General features: G+C 43.5%; 1 protein-coding gene across 3 annotated transcripts in view; it reads right to left on the reverse strand.

Moving 5' to 3' along the window:
• OSGIN1 (oxidative stress induced growth inhibitor 1) overlaps nt 1-14,513 on the reverse strand; it is an 85,969-nt gene that overhangs the window by 19,764 nt on the left and 51,692 nt on the right. Inside the window, exons 2-3 of one of the 3 annotated variants that reach the window (XM_059713754.1) lie at nt 12,032-12,126; nt 1,018-4,649 (exon numbers count right to left, since the gene is read on the reverse strand). The gene's annotated coding sequence lies outside the window, so the exon portion shown is untranslated. Of the gene's footprint in view, nt 1-1,017; nt 4,650-12,031; nt 12,252-14,513 lie in introns of those variants that run through there. The other 2 variants (XM_059713752.1, XM_019499211.2) reach the window with 2 other exon arrangements.

Consider the following 14,513-nt stretch of genomic DNA (forward strand, 5'->3'; position numbering starts at 1 on the left):
ACTCCAGTACTTCTTACAGTAAAATTAACATATCAGGCTGAATCCTGCTCTCTTACTCAAGCACAGAAGTTTACCTACAGTTTATACTGAATTCGTTTCCATCCATGCAATAAGAGAGAGGCAGATCTAGCAAGAAACTTGAGACCATCCTTCCTTTTATTTTCCCTTTATGTAAACTAGAATGCCTAGCATTACCATACTCAGTGGCACAACTCACAGTATTGGCTCCTAGTTTAGGATTCCATCCTGATAATGTTCTTCACTCCCTTTGTGCCCCACTAATTTAGGAAACACTAGCTGTTCTATTATTACAGTGCTCCAAAATTCATCCTCTCGTTACCTCAGCAGTAAGACACATTGGTAGCAATGTTACATAACTTTCTTTGCTGAAAAAAGTGACCAACATCAATCTAGGAACAAACATTTTATGGTAGTCATTAAAATTAAAGCTTTTACTCGCATTGAGCAAGCCTGAGAGACACTTACTGTTTACAGACTGTGCAACTGAAACATTATTAATGGAGGGGAAAAAAAGATGTGTTAGCAGAGCATTATAACTGATATAATTTCATAAAGAGGGAAAGTTTTTTCATTCTTACTTGAGCAAAACTCACAGAAATATCAATGGGAATTTTGCTTGAATGAGAAACACAGAACTAGGCCTACAAACCAGATAGAGAGAGTTCAGGGAGAGCAGCACAGCTAGCATATAAATAATAGAAAAGTCTGCAGGTATTTCTATGAGTCTCAGGTCTAACACAGGCAACATTATCATGTCATAAGCCTAGTAATTCCATGAACTATTGATTCCCTCCCCTCAAATTTTCAGTATTGTATACTTGTTCCCAAAACAGAGTATCCCATAGACACAGCTTAGAGATTTGGGAATAATCCAATTATGTGGTATTTAAAGATAATACCCTTTTTCTAAAAGCATTCTCTTATGCTATTTTATAAAGCAATATGCTACAAACTGCCTGGGTAAAAAAGCTTTTTATTCATTTCCAGTCCTCTTACCTTAGTAAAGGGAGTTGGTGAGAAAGAACAAGGTCTTAATACAAACGCTTGTGTTGCTAGAGAAGCAGAACAGACCGTGACTCTTGAGCATATACTGTATTGCTCCAAGACAGCTGCTTAAATATAGTAGGCAACCAGCTCTTGGTTTGAAGGAGGTGGGATTGAAACTGCTGTGGGAGGGACTAGGAAAATTACTCATAAGCATGATTCAGCAACCATGGCTAGGTTTTCCAGTTTATGAATGAATCATGCAGAGTAACTTACCCATACTCAGCTGATAGCATGAGGCAACACGAACACACTCAAAAGCAGCCTTAAGTGAACCAGGGTATGCAAGGCTCCAAACACCAAACTTCTATGGTTAATTTTTAGATTTAAAGATTTTTGTAGGCTGAGACTTTAGAACAATTTATTATAAGTTTTATTGTGTTTCTCTATAAATAAAACACAGCTGCCACAGTGATAATTACAATTAAGGCAGGCTGTAGCAGGATAGTGCAGTATGAGTTCTTTAGCACTGAGGAACTTTTTGGACTATATAGAGTAAATGGTATTGCAATTGCAACTGGCCAAAAATAAAAGGGAAACTTGCAACATCTTCCCTTATGATTGATAATTTGATTACAATTATATTTGTAAGAAATAGGCTGGTGTTTAGAACTGCTCAACTGTATTATAGGTCATGTACTTCCCATAGAAATTTACTTTTAGCTCAAGAAATAAACCCTTTCTCTGTTTTCTCCATTTGGGTCTTATTAGATATAGTTTGCTATGGCTATGAAGTCACTATGACTGTGATGTCACAAATAGCAATAGATCTGCTGCTGTATTAGATGGAGCAAAATGTAAGCACCTGATTTGTCTCTTTAAGGTCCCATTCTTTCTGGTCTGTACTAGACTATATATTAAAGATATCATACATTTTTAAATGGCATGTTTGAAACAATATACTATTATAATAGGAAACCTTTTACAAAACAAGGTTAGTGTTACCTGTACCTTTGGGAAATTGTACTCAATATGACAAGGCCTTGTATTCCTGCAGAAAAGTCAGGAGACCAAAGCAGGAGTCTCAGTCAAATCAAATGGCTCAGTCTACAGGAGTAAGGCTATTAGGATTGGGTCTTTGCTGAATTCAAAGCATTCAAATAATTTGAAACCATAATGTTTCCAATTGAAGGAGGGAGCTTAGATGAAGACAGCTAGTCATCAGCACTTACTTCTTACTCTCTTAAGCAATTTTTTTCAAATCAAAGCTCTAGGAAATGAAAGAGAAATACTGACATTTGGTTAAGGGGCATATTTAAAAAAACTGATATGGGGAAAAATGTAAGACAAAAGCAGTTGATGAAATGAGATTTCTAGATTCTCCAGAAGCATCTCAAAGGATTTGGTGTACTCTATTTCAATTTCCCCAGAATCATATGTTTCATTTATATATGGAACCACTGATTCACTTAATAAAAAATATTGAACCAAATGATTCCTGGTGACTCATACTTTTGAATTAATGATTTTCAATACTTCTGTATCCACTGGCTTTGGAAACTTTCCAAAGTGGTTGGAACTCTGAGCATTGCCCAGTAATTGTGTGTGAAAACTATTCTGATTCTTGGAGAAGAGTAAATAACTGAGACCTTTTCCTGCATTTTCACATCTATATTTTCTAACTCCTAATAAATTTCCCTATTCATAATCACCTTAAAGAAATGAAAGTTCTCAAAGAAACTGGCAGGATCATTTAGTTAGAACAACCTTATTTCAATAATTTATGTCAAAGTTTTATAAATGAAGATTTTATGTCTTAAAAACTCTTACCATATTACATTTCAGTTATATAAGAAAGAAGAATCTCTCAATAATATTTGTTCTTGGCATAGGGACAAAAGAAAAGCATCTGATTGGCTACTTGGGTAAGCAGCAGATTTAGGAATAACATCTGTATCATGGGCAGATTTAGGATTTTGAATGGGGTGGGGGGTGGCAGATGGTGTGGCTCATCGCGTATAACAGCACATTTTTCTCCAGTTAAAGAAACTAAAAGCTTCACTGATATGCTAGGCAGCTATTGGTATATTATTCAGTTTAAAATCAAAGCAAAAAACTCTATCTTTATTGGAATATACATTCATTTTCTGAATTATATATTATATATTTGGGGGTCGGACTCGATGATCTATTGAGGTCCCTTCCGACCCTAACATCTAACATCTATATTTAAACACAAACTAGGCAAAAAATAGTGAAAGATATTATTGCATTGGTCCCATAGTCTTTATAGTTAAATGTCCATCTCTTACTCAGATTCATAAAACAAAACCTAGTTTTCTTGAGTATTTTTGACAGTGTCTCCAATACTTCAGCCCCAGTCATTTCTACACCTGAGTGAGAATTACCACACCTGAGTTAAAGTTTTTAGCTAGAGCTAAAAACAGCCTGCAGGACTGGAAATATGAGAGAGACATTTCCAGAAATGGCTAATGGACAGCAACACTGCAGAAGAAAGGATAGTTTGAATAGTGAAGCACCAAGACCATGAAAAAGGAGAGTCAGTCATTAACACCTGTGAAGTCAAGAGAGATTAGCAGGAATGGGGTAGATGATAATGAGTCATAAAGCCAATTAACTCAGTAGTATGGCCTGTTTCAAACCAGGCAGTTGGTTTTAAAGTTTGGGTGGAGCAAGAATGAAAAGGGGGTGCAACTGCACTGCCCTTGGATCCACCCCTGATCTGTATGCATCTCTTCAGATACGCAGTTGTGTGCTTTCCCTCTCTGGGTCAGATTAGGACACCCTATGCACAGCTTCCACTAGATTTACATAAAAGAAACTCAATTTGTAGCTAACATTACATATATAAACCCAGGATTTCTTTCCCTAACTAAAAGCCTTATTATATTTTTGCAAATACTATGATTCTGCACTGAAAAACTCCTCAGTATTACAATAGCACTGCTTGCACTTTAGTTGCCTGCTCTGAAGGATCATTGAAGGCAAACTTCTGTTTTTTGGTTTGTTAGAGCTGTCCTCACATGCACATCACATTGAGTCTGTTCCAGTTTTGGTCCTCCTTATGCGTGATTGTGTGGGAAAGGGAAAGTGTGACTAAACATTCTGAGCCTAATGGAGTTTGTTTCTGGGGCCGAATTTTCCAGGAGACAAAGCAATTGCATAATCTACAGTTAGCCAGGCAGGCAGCCTCTGACTGACAAGTACACATGATCCCCTGCTCAATTTTTGTTGACTTCCTTATGAAGAGTGTCATTCAGATGAATAGGTTCAGAAGGAAAGTTCAGGATCCTGCAAACAACTGTAGCATGACTTTGCATTATCTCTTGTAAGCAACTTTCTCAGGGGCTGCACCTAACTCAGCAGTTTCAGCTCAGTTTGTGTTGTGAATTGGCACTAACATTTTTGTTCCAGTTTTGGACATTTAAATAACTTTTTAGCCAGATCTAGATTTCTCCAGCAATAAGCTGAATTTTTTCCAAACTGTGAGTTAGTAGGCACTCTGTCTGCATAGGTGCTAAGTTGTTACTTTTTTTTCTCTTGTTGCAAGGCATGGCAGGCCGTTACAGCAGAACTGAAGAATCCAGGAGCTTCTGTGCAGCACGGCCTATGGAAGCTGATTTCTGAAAGCAAGAGGGAAAGATGGAAGAGGCATTGGTGATTCCAAAGGCTTCTGTTTTGTTTTCTGTCTCTCAATTTTCCCATAAAAAATAAAACAGTAGAGCTGAGGCTCAAACAAGTAATATCCAGGAAATTCAGAATTTAAGACATAATGGTACCCTCAAGTAATCTAGAATATCAGTGGCATGGCATGGTATCTAATAGAAAGGGTCACTTCAATACAATGCTAATGTAGCAGCTCTATACAAGTTCATGTTTCCTAAAAAAATAAGTTGGTTATGAAATATGGGCTTCTGGTGGTGAGGACCATGTTTTGGCACATTAAGGGCTAGCTTGTGCCTTTGGCCATATTGATATGCATACTGTCCATAATAGTAAATGCCTGAAAACTCCATAGAAGCAAACTTTGCCTGCTTTCTCAGTGACCAGACAGAATATCTCCAAAGTGTATGGAAACATTGGATATACTGCAGAGGGACTAAAATGGTGTGAGAAGATTGTGGCTTTCAAGAAGAGCAGATGTGGTTCACTCTAGCAACAGTTAAACACATCTCTTTTTCCTTCAAGTCACCCTTCATAGACAGTGGTGCTGTTAGCCCCATTGTCTTTACTGGCACGTTCACATTGTCTGTCTTGGGTTAGTCAGGACATACTTTGCTTTGGAAGTGACTCAGCAGGATAATGCTCTATTTTCCCAAGATAGAAGTCCACGCACAAAGCTCCTAGTGAAAACCCCAGATATTCTGTGTGCAAAACAACAACCGAATGTCCCAAAGAGATCTACAGCATTGTGGATGGAAGAAAACTTCACCCCTGAGCTATTTGGTGTTGACAGAGTTTTTGTGTTATCCATAAGAACATCTCAGTTCACATTCTATTCGGGTATATCTGTACCCTACCCCTGAAGCTGATAAGAGGCGGATTTGTACTGATTGAAAGGATTTTAAGAAATAACGTAATTTCATAGTCAGAATTCATGGCTGCTGACAATTTATGACTGTTTGAGAGAATGTTCATTTCATTGCGTTACAAGCATCCCTAGGACCTCCACCTATCCCTCTGGCGTAGGTTTAGGTGTACTTCCACAGAGTGCCAAACCATCCTGGCACACTACATTGTTTCACAAGTTAGAACTACGTGTTCCTGCTGCTTTGTAATTACTGGCACACTCCCAGCTTGATCTAATATATGGGCAAGGACAGTGATCTTACTGTTTAGTGTTTCATGTGACTCCAGAAAAAAAATACAAATAAAAAAACAGAATTTTTTTCATCAACTTCTCCTAGTGGGGCTCACTCAACTGTTCAGAATGAAATGTGGAAAAAAATGACCCAGGTTCTTTAGTTCTATACATATCCATGCTAATTAAATGTTTAGGTTCAGTTTGATTATCCAAAAAGTATTTCCCCCTGCAACACGCACAATGTGGGATCATTTACACCTATGAAAAATGTGGCTTAGCAACTTATAAATTAAAGACTAGCATTTACTTACTCAGTGATGGCATACAGCCTGACACTGACTTTGAAAGTACTCTTAGGGTACATCTACATGAGACACTTTGAGCACAGTAGATTAATTCTACTGTGCATTAACCCTGCAGTTTTCAGTCCACTGCACCTTAACACACCCGGGGTCATCTATGTCACGAGTTTTGCCTGTAAGCAGCTTGAGGTGCAGTTCCCCCCCAAACCCCTGCACCTATCTCCTTGAAGTTTGACAGGGTTTGTGGCTCTGCCAGGGGCTACTACCCCTGCAGTTTTCACCTCCCTGTGGTGTAACACATACACATGACATGAGTTTTGCTTTCAGGAATTTGGGGTGCAGTTCCCCCTGAACCCCTGCACTGATCTTGAAGCTTGGCAGGCTTCATGCTCTCATCAGAGGCTACCATCCCTGCAGGTTTAATCCAAATCAGACAAAAAACAACAAAGTTATAGATATTTCATTGATTCCCCATTATACCCTATGGCCGGATCTCCGAAGCGGCTCCGAAGCTTTTCTGAAGCGGTTCAGAAGCTCTGAACCACTTTGGAAAGCCTAACGAAGCCAGCGCTTCAGACATGCTGCTTCAGATGCCAAAGCATCCAAAGCTTCTCCAGATCCAAAGCACGGTCCGAAGCCTCCCACAGCCCTACTGGATGCCTGTCCCCAGGCTTTGCCCCTAAGTGCCCCCACCCCATGGACCCCCACCTTGGGAGTGCAGACAGCACGCAGTGTAAATAATCTACACAGTGAAGACAGTGCTTTATTGGTGATGGGTGAGATAGGTGGTGGAGGGGGAAGTGGGGGTGGGGTTTGGTGGGGGGAGGGAAGGAGGAGGGGAAGTTAGTTTGTAGAGGAGAATAAACTGCTTTTTGGAGAACTGTCTGCAGTAAGCATGGTGCTGGGGGCGTTGTGGTGGGGTGGGGGTCTGTGGGCAGTTGTCCAGGTGGGCTGCAATGGGGAATGCAGAAGGAGGTGGTCAGCCAGCACCTGGTACCCTGGCCTCCACTGGCAGGTGAGCAGCTCACCCAGAGCCTCTCTGCAGGGGGGAGGTGGGGCCTGTGCCTCCTCCACCCACGGCTTATGGAACAGCTCCCTCCAGATGCCTCACAGATGTAATGTAGCATGTACACTGCAATGATGACCCAGGGGACGTTGGCTTTGGCAACCTTGGAGGTCGGTGATGAGGATGCATCAGCATCCCTTCAGGCACCCAAAGTCACACTCCCCCAAAGCGTGGGTCCTGCACAGACACCTGTTGAAATATGCCTGGTGGGGTGTCCAGCTGGCAGGTATAGAGCTGCTTGAGCCAGGGGAGGAGCAGATAGGTAGGGTCCCCAGTGAGGTGAGGCAGAACCACCACTGCCCCCAGCTGGAGGTTTGGTACCCCCAGTGTGAAGTGCCTGCTCTCCACCAGGTACTGCAGAGTTGCAGAAGATGCAGGCATTGTGGATGCTGCCTGCTCAGCCAGCACTCACATTGGTGAAGGCTGTGTGATGGTCAATGACAGCCTGGAGCATAACGGATTGGAAGTCCAGTTGTAGTAGGAGCGGTCGCTGCAGGCCGTGCAGGTGACAGGTTGTGGGTCCTAATGCACTGGGGCAATTTACCCCTCAGCATTTGCACATATAGATATGCCCAGTATGGGCAGGACTTTAGTGTAGTTTGCTATGCTGTAGCTCCTTCCTTCCGATGACCAAAAGACACTTTGTGGACATGTATTATTTTGGCCTCAGAGGTAAAGAAGGATGTCTTGAGATAAAGCTATGTTTAAAGCTTTTTTTTTTTTAAATAACAGATTAAACTTCTGGCAGAGAGACTGTGGTGGGAGAGAAGGTTGTATGCCTTACAAATGAGTAAATAGGGACATATACTTGAAGTTATTTTCTGTCAAATTCTCACAATCAAATTATGGAAAAAATGTAAAAGTTGCCTACATGGAAAGTTAGGACACAACAAGCCAGTGCATGAATTTAAAGCACATTGGCTATTGCATACTAACTCACCTATGAACAATTTTAGCATTCATTAATGTGTGTGGAGTAGTTTTCTCCACTTTAAAAAGTAGGATTAAGTTATCTTGCACAAAGGTCATGCTAGTGAACAGCAATAGGTCTGTATCACTTCCTTCACATTCTAAAAGTGCCTCTGAGGAGCACAGCCCTGCCCCTTCACCCCCCCCCCCCCCCTTCCCCTTTCCTGAACGATGTGGGCTAAACCTGGAAATGAGATGGTTAAACTGTCCTGAGGTGTCCTCCACTCTCCATATCTCTCTCTCTCTGGCATGCATTAGAGTGGTTCCAAGAACAACTTCAAGGGGGCTTCTCTGAAACATTTCCAGATTTGGTACACAGGGCAGTAGAGTAGGTGAGTGGAGTCAGCTTCTTGGCAGCACTCTCAAGATGCCACTTAAAGATTTATAGACATATCCTAAATGTGTCCAGATGGGGAACTTGTGCAGAGTAGTTCGTGTACTGTAGATTCACCCCTACTCTATTTCACATCAATTCCCCTTATGCAGACCAGCTCTTAAAAGAGGAACAAAGTACTGCTAACTCTCAGTGCTCTTCTCATAGTACAACCCACACACACCACGTGTTCTTCTTTTAACTGCATTTCTTCCTCATTCAAAAATCAGTGGGACAATTTCCTACCTTGGGTTTTAAATAAATTAAGATGTTCACCCTATGGACTAATTCCATGTGTATCCCTTCTGCTTAGACCTCAGAAGAACTGTGCACATGCAGTTTTTGCCATCTCTGAACTGTGACACACATGGCTGAGTTCAGTTCACAAATACCGAGCTCAGGTCTCCATTATGATCTCACCACTGATATAAGGGGAAAAACAAACAAATACACCTCCATGTCACACAAGCTGCAGGTTATGAGCTAGTCAAAGATTAAACAAAGAATGAGGCTCACAAGGAACTGTACTCTTATCATGTTGATATATATATAAATATTTACAAGAGTCCAGAGTAGCATGATCATTTATAGATGTTAGGCTCGGAAGGGACCTCAATAGATCATCGAGTCCGACCCCCTGCATCGGCAGAAAAGAGTGCTGGGTTTAGATGACCCCAGCTAGATGCCTATCTAACCTCCTCTTGAAAACCCCCAGGGTGGGGGAGAGCACTACCTCCCTTGGGAGCCCATTCCAGACTTTGACCACTCTAACTGTGAAGAAGTTCTTCCTAATGTCCAGTCTAAATCTGCTCTCTGCTAGCTTATGGCCATTATTTCTTGTAACCCACAGGGGCGCCTTGGTGAGTAAAGCCTCACCAATTCCCTTCTGTGCCCCCATGATGAACTTATAGGCAGCCACAAGGTCGCCTCTCAACCTTCTCTTGCGGAGGCTGAAGAGGTCCAGGTGCCCCATTCTCTCCTCATAGGGCTTGGCCTGCAAGCCCTTAACCATATGAGTGGCCCTTCTCTTGCCCTTCTCCAGGTTATCCACATCCCTCTTGAAGTGTGGCGCCCAAAATTGCACGCAGTACTCCAACTGCGGTCTGACCAGCGCCCGATAGAGGGGAAGTATCACCTCCTTGCTTCTGTTCGTCATGCATCTACTGATGCACGATAAAGTGCCATTAGCTTTTCTGATGACTTCGTCACACTGACGACTCATGTTCATCTTGGAGTCCACTAGGACTCCAAGATCCCTTTCCGCTTCCGTGTCACCAAGTAGGTCATTTCCTAGACAGTAGGTATGCTGGATTTTTTTCCTCCCTAGGTGCAGCACTTTGCATTTTTCCTTGTTGAATTGCATTCTGTTGTTTTCCGCCCATATGTTCAACCTGTCCAGGTCTGCTTGTAGTTGTTCCCTTCCCTCCGGTGTGTCCACTTCTCCCCACAGCTTTGTGTCATCCGCAGACTTGGACAGAGTACACTTCACTCCCTCATCCAAGTCGCTGATGAAGACATTGAAGAGTATCGGTCCAAGGACCAAGCCCTGCGGGACTCCACTGCCCACACCCTTCCAGGTCAATACCGACCCATCCACTACGACTCTCTGGGTGCGACCCTCTAGCCAATTCACCACCCACCGGACCGTGTAGTCATTCAAGTCACAGCCTCTTAACTTGTTCACCAGTATGGGGTGGGATACTGTATCGAAGGCCTTCCTGAAGTCTAAGTAAACAACGTCAACCCCTACTCCCGCGTCCAGGTGTTTTGTAACCTGGTCATAAAAAGAGACTAGATTAGTCAGGCATGATCTACCTGCTACGAACCCGTGCTGGTTTCCCCTCAGCATAATTTTTCCTGCCGTGCTCTCGCAAATGTGAGCCTTGATAATTTTTTCAAAGACTTTGCCAAGGATGGAGGTGAGACTGACTGGCCTATAGTCGCTTGAGTCCTCCTTCCTCCCCTTCTTCAAAATGGGGACCACATTGGCCCTTTTCCAGTCCTCCAGGACCTGGCCCGTGCGCCATGAGTGTTCAAATATTCCTGCCAGTGGCTGTGCAATGACGTCAGCCAGTGCCTTCAGTACCCTTGGATGGAGCTCATCCGGGCCTGCCGACTTAAACGCATCCAGTTCCTTCAAGTGACTCTGCACCATCTCAGGGTCTACGCTTGGTAGTCTGGCACCCTGCTGCTGCCTCTCTATAATCCCAGTGAGAGCCTTGTCTTGCCCCTCGCTTAGGATCACTGAGGCAAAGAACTCATTGAGGAGTTCAGCCTTGTCCCCCCTGTCCGTCACCAATTGCTTATGCCCATTTAGTAGAGGTCCTATTCCTCCCTGGGCCTTCCTTTTACTCCCTATATATCTAAAAAACAATTTTTTGTTATCCTTAACTTGGGATGCCATCCTCAGCTCCATGGTAGCTTTGGCCTGTCTAACTGCCTCCCTATAAGCACAAACAGAGGAGGTATACTCCTCTTTAGTAATCTCTCCCCGTTTCCACTTTTTATATGCCCCCCTTTTAGCCCATAGACTGCTCTGGATTTCTCTGGTCAGCCAAGGAAGCCTCTTGGCCCCTTTCCCCCTACATCGGGATCGTCTCTCTCTGTGCCCGAAGAATCGTTTCCTTAAGGCACAGCCACCCTTCCTGGGCTCCCATCTCTTCAAAACTCTTACTCTGCAGTGCGTCCTTGACTAAACACCTGAGTTCATTGAAATCCGCTTTCCTAAAGCCTAGCACTTTCACCCTACTAGTTACCTTACCCACTCGACGTCTTATGGTGAATTCTATTATTTGGTGATCACTGTCCCCCAGGTGACCACCGATCTGTAGGTCCCCTACCATGTCATCCCCCGTTGCCAATACCAGGTCCAGTAAGGCATTCCCCCTAGTGGGACCATGTACCTCCTGCATCAGATGGAGGTCCTGTACACAGGATAGGAACCTGCGTGAACAGTGGGACTTTGCTGTCTGCGTCTCCCAGCAGATGTCTGGGTAGTTTAGGTCCCCCATGACTACCGCCTCCTTAGTTTTTATGGTTTCCAAGAGCTGCCTCTGGAGCCCCAAATCTAGTTCTTCCCCTTGATGTGGGGGTCTGTAGCAGACCCCTACCACCAAATCCCTTTCTCCTTGACCTCCATGTAACCGAACCCACAATCCTTCTACTTTCTCCTCCTCCAATTCCGTTTTGATAAGGGTCGATGTATATCGCTCACTGACATAGAGCGCCACCCCTCCCCCTCTCTTCCCCACTCTATCCTTTCTGTACAGCTTATAACCCCCAATGTGTACCACCCAGTCATGGGAAGAATCCCACCAGGTTTCTGTTACCCTACTAAGTCGTAGGTGTTTTCTGCAAGCAGGAGTGCTAGTTCATCCTGCTTGCTCTCCATGCTCCTAGCATTAATGTATGAGCCCTGTGACTGGCGCCTTTGTTGCCCCCTGGCTCTGATGCCCAAAGGGCCCCTTATTGCTTACCTGCTTATTGCTTACCTGTGGTATACTCCTGGCTGCCCCATGGATTGCAGGTTCCCGATGTTCTCCTTCTTCTTCGACAGCATGGTCTGCATAATTCTCTTCATTTCCCCCTGTTTGTAATGGCATGTGGCAGTTGGTATTACAAAGTTAAATCATTAGTATCACATGATGACCCCAGTCATCTCGGCCTACTTAGAAGCAAGGTGGCCAAAGCAGCTAACTATACCAGCTTATTTACTGGAGTAACTGGTATGATAAGTACATGCACCTTTTGCCATTCTCTGAAACCTAGGGAGTTATAGATTAACTTTAGGGAAATGTATTGTGAATTGCTGTTCACCTTTCCCCAGAAGGAAAGAATCAGAGGACTTTTAAATAAATGGTGGCAAATTAAAAATTGACCAAAGAAAGTATTTTTCTTAGAGATATCTCCTGTTGTAATGAGTTCCACAAGCTCATATGGACCAAGAACTTATCAAAATTCAGAAAAAAAAGGATTACACATTAATGAAGGGAGGCACTTTAACACAGCTCTGATAGCTGCACTAATTAAAGTGCCCAGAGCATCACATATATCAGTGTCCCTGCACTGAAAAATGGTGGCAGGGCACTTTGAACTAAAGCTCATCAAATGAGTTTTAGTTTAAAGTGCCCACCACCATTTTTAGGGTGGGGATGCTAATACACATGATGCTGGTGTCTGCTGGAGCATAGTAATCATCACACCTCAGCAGAGTCTGCTCCGATGTGCTGTAATTACAATACATTGGAGCAGCTTCCCTGCATGTGTATAGGAGCCCCTAGACTTCAATAGGCAATGTTAAAAAACAACCAAGACTTTGCAATGGATGCAAAAGCCCTCCTACTCCAGAGCATAAGTAATGAGGTTTAGGAGGAGTCTTCATCTTGGAGTTCTCTCATAACTGTGTGCCAGAGGGGTTTTTGTGTCTTCCTCTGAAGCAGCTGGTACTGGCCAGAATTAAAGATAGGCAACAGGTCTGATCCAGTTGAGTAATTGTAATGATCCTAACTTGCATCCTATCCTTTCCATTTCTTTTCTTTGTTGGCACTGTTAGAGTCTCTAGCTCAGGTGATTCTGAACCAGGGTGCTGTAGGACCCTGGGGTGCCTTGAGATCATTTCAAAGGTGCATTTGGGTGCCACACACTCTTAGGTGTACAAACATAATTCACAAGATAAACGGAAATTTCAAATAGAAATTTACGGCATTGAAAACATTCCAACTTGTGGTCTTTTGTGAACATAGTGAGTTGTTTGCAACAGAATTGCTCTATTATTTTTCTGTATTCAAAACCAAGTAAAAACTAAGAGCTATCATTTTTGAAAGGTGCCTGAAGCTTATCCAGGGGTGACTTGAATCTAAAAAGTTTGAGAAAACCTCTCTAGTTTCTGTTAAATTCTAAATGGTCTAGCCTCCTGCCGATGGGTGCCTAAGGTCCTTTTCAGACATGTGGAAGTTGTCACATCCATTGTCAGACGATAGCTTTTCTAGATCTGACAAAGTCAATATTCAGGCTTTATTTTCCTTGGCTCCCATCTGTCCAGGCATGCCAATAGTAGGTGCTACAATTCTGAAAGCCAGGAAAGAAACTTAAACTGCACTGAAACAGCTCAGCATAAAATACAGGGTGAACTGTTCAGACCCCCCCTCTCACCCTGCTCCTCTTTCTATAATTGTATCTCTTTGTCACAGTGCAACAATGTTGTATTGAACAGTAACATAAAAATGTTCCCAGGGTCAGGGTTTTTTAACCCCAACACAGTGCCCTAAATTCCAGGAACAGCTTTTGAAATAAAGAGGGAAGACAGAAGATTGCTTTAGTTCATAGTACATGTTAGAAAACTCAGCTGCAGTTTAAAAAAAAAAAAAAAAAATGAAATTGGCCATTTCAAAATCTCTAAATACAGTCTGGGCAGGGGTGTCAAAGATACCATCCTAGCCCTGCCATCCAGTCAACCACCCCCAGGTCTAAGCGACCCACATAGGGCATAGCACATGCCAGACCAGCCTCATGGGCAGAGTCCCGGACTGCTCTGCATGGGCACGTGCATGCAGTGCAAATCCCAGAGTGGCCAGAACAGGCACTGTGTACAATGCAGTCTAGCTGGAGCCATGTAGCAGAGATGCCCAACTAGGTGCCATGCTACACATGGTGCCAGATTTGCCTAGACTGTGACACATGCTGCCACCTCCAGGAAGCGCACCATGCACAGAACATACACCAGCAATTCCAGGACTGTGCTGCACATGGCACCTACTTCAGCCAGTCCAGGACCCATGCTGCATCTGGTGCCGTGAACCCTACGTGCAGCTTAGCTCCCAGACAGACACTCTGCTGCACTGTGCCACATGCAGTGCCCATTCCAGCAGTGCAGGTCACAAACCAGCTGGAGCAGCTGCTGGATCTGGTATGCTGGAGAAAAAGGAAAGGAAAGTGGAGGGATTCCAGGGACCTGATCCAGCCTGTGGACTGGCT

This window comes from Alligator mississippiensis, chromosome 10, assembly GCF_030867095.1.
Source record: "Alligator mississippiensis isolate rAllMis1 chromosome 10, rAllMis1, whole genome shotgun sequence".
In the NCBI taxonomy this organism is placed as follows: domain Eukaryota; kingdom Metazoa; phylum Chordata; order Crocodylia; family Alligatoridae; genus Alligator; species Alligator mississippiensis.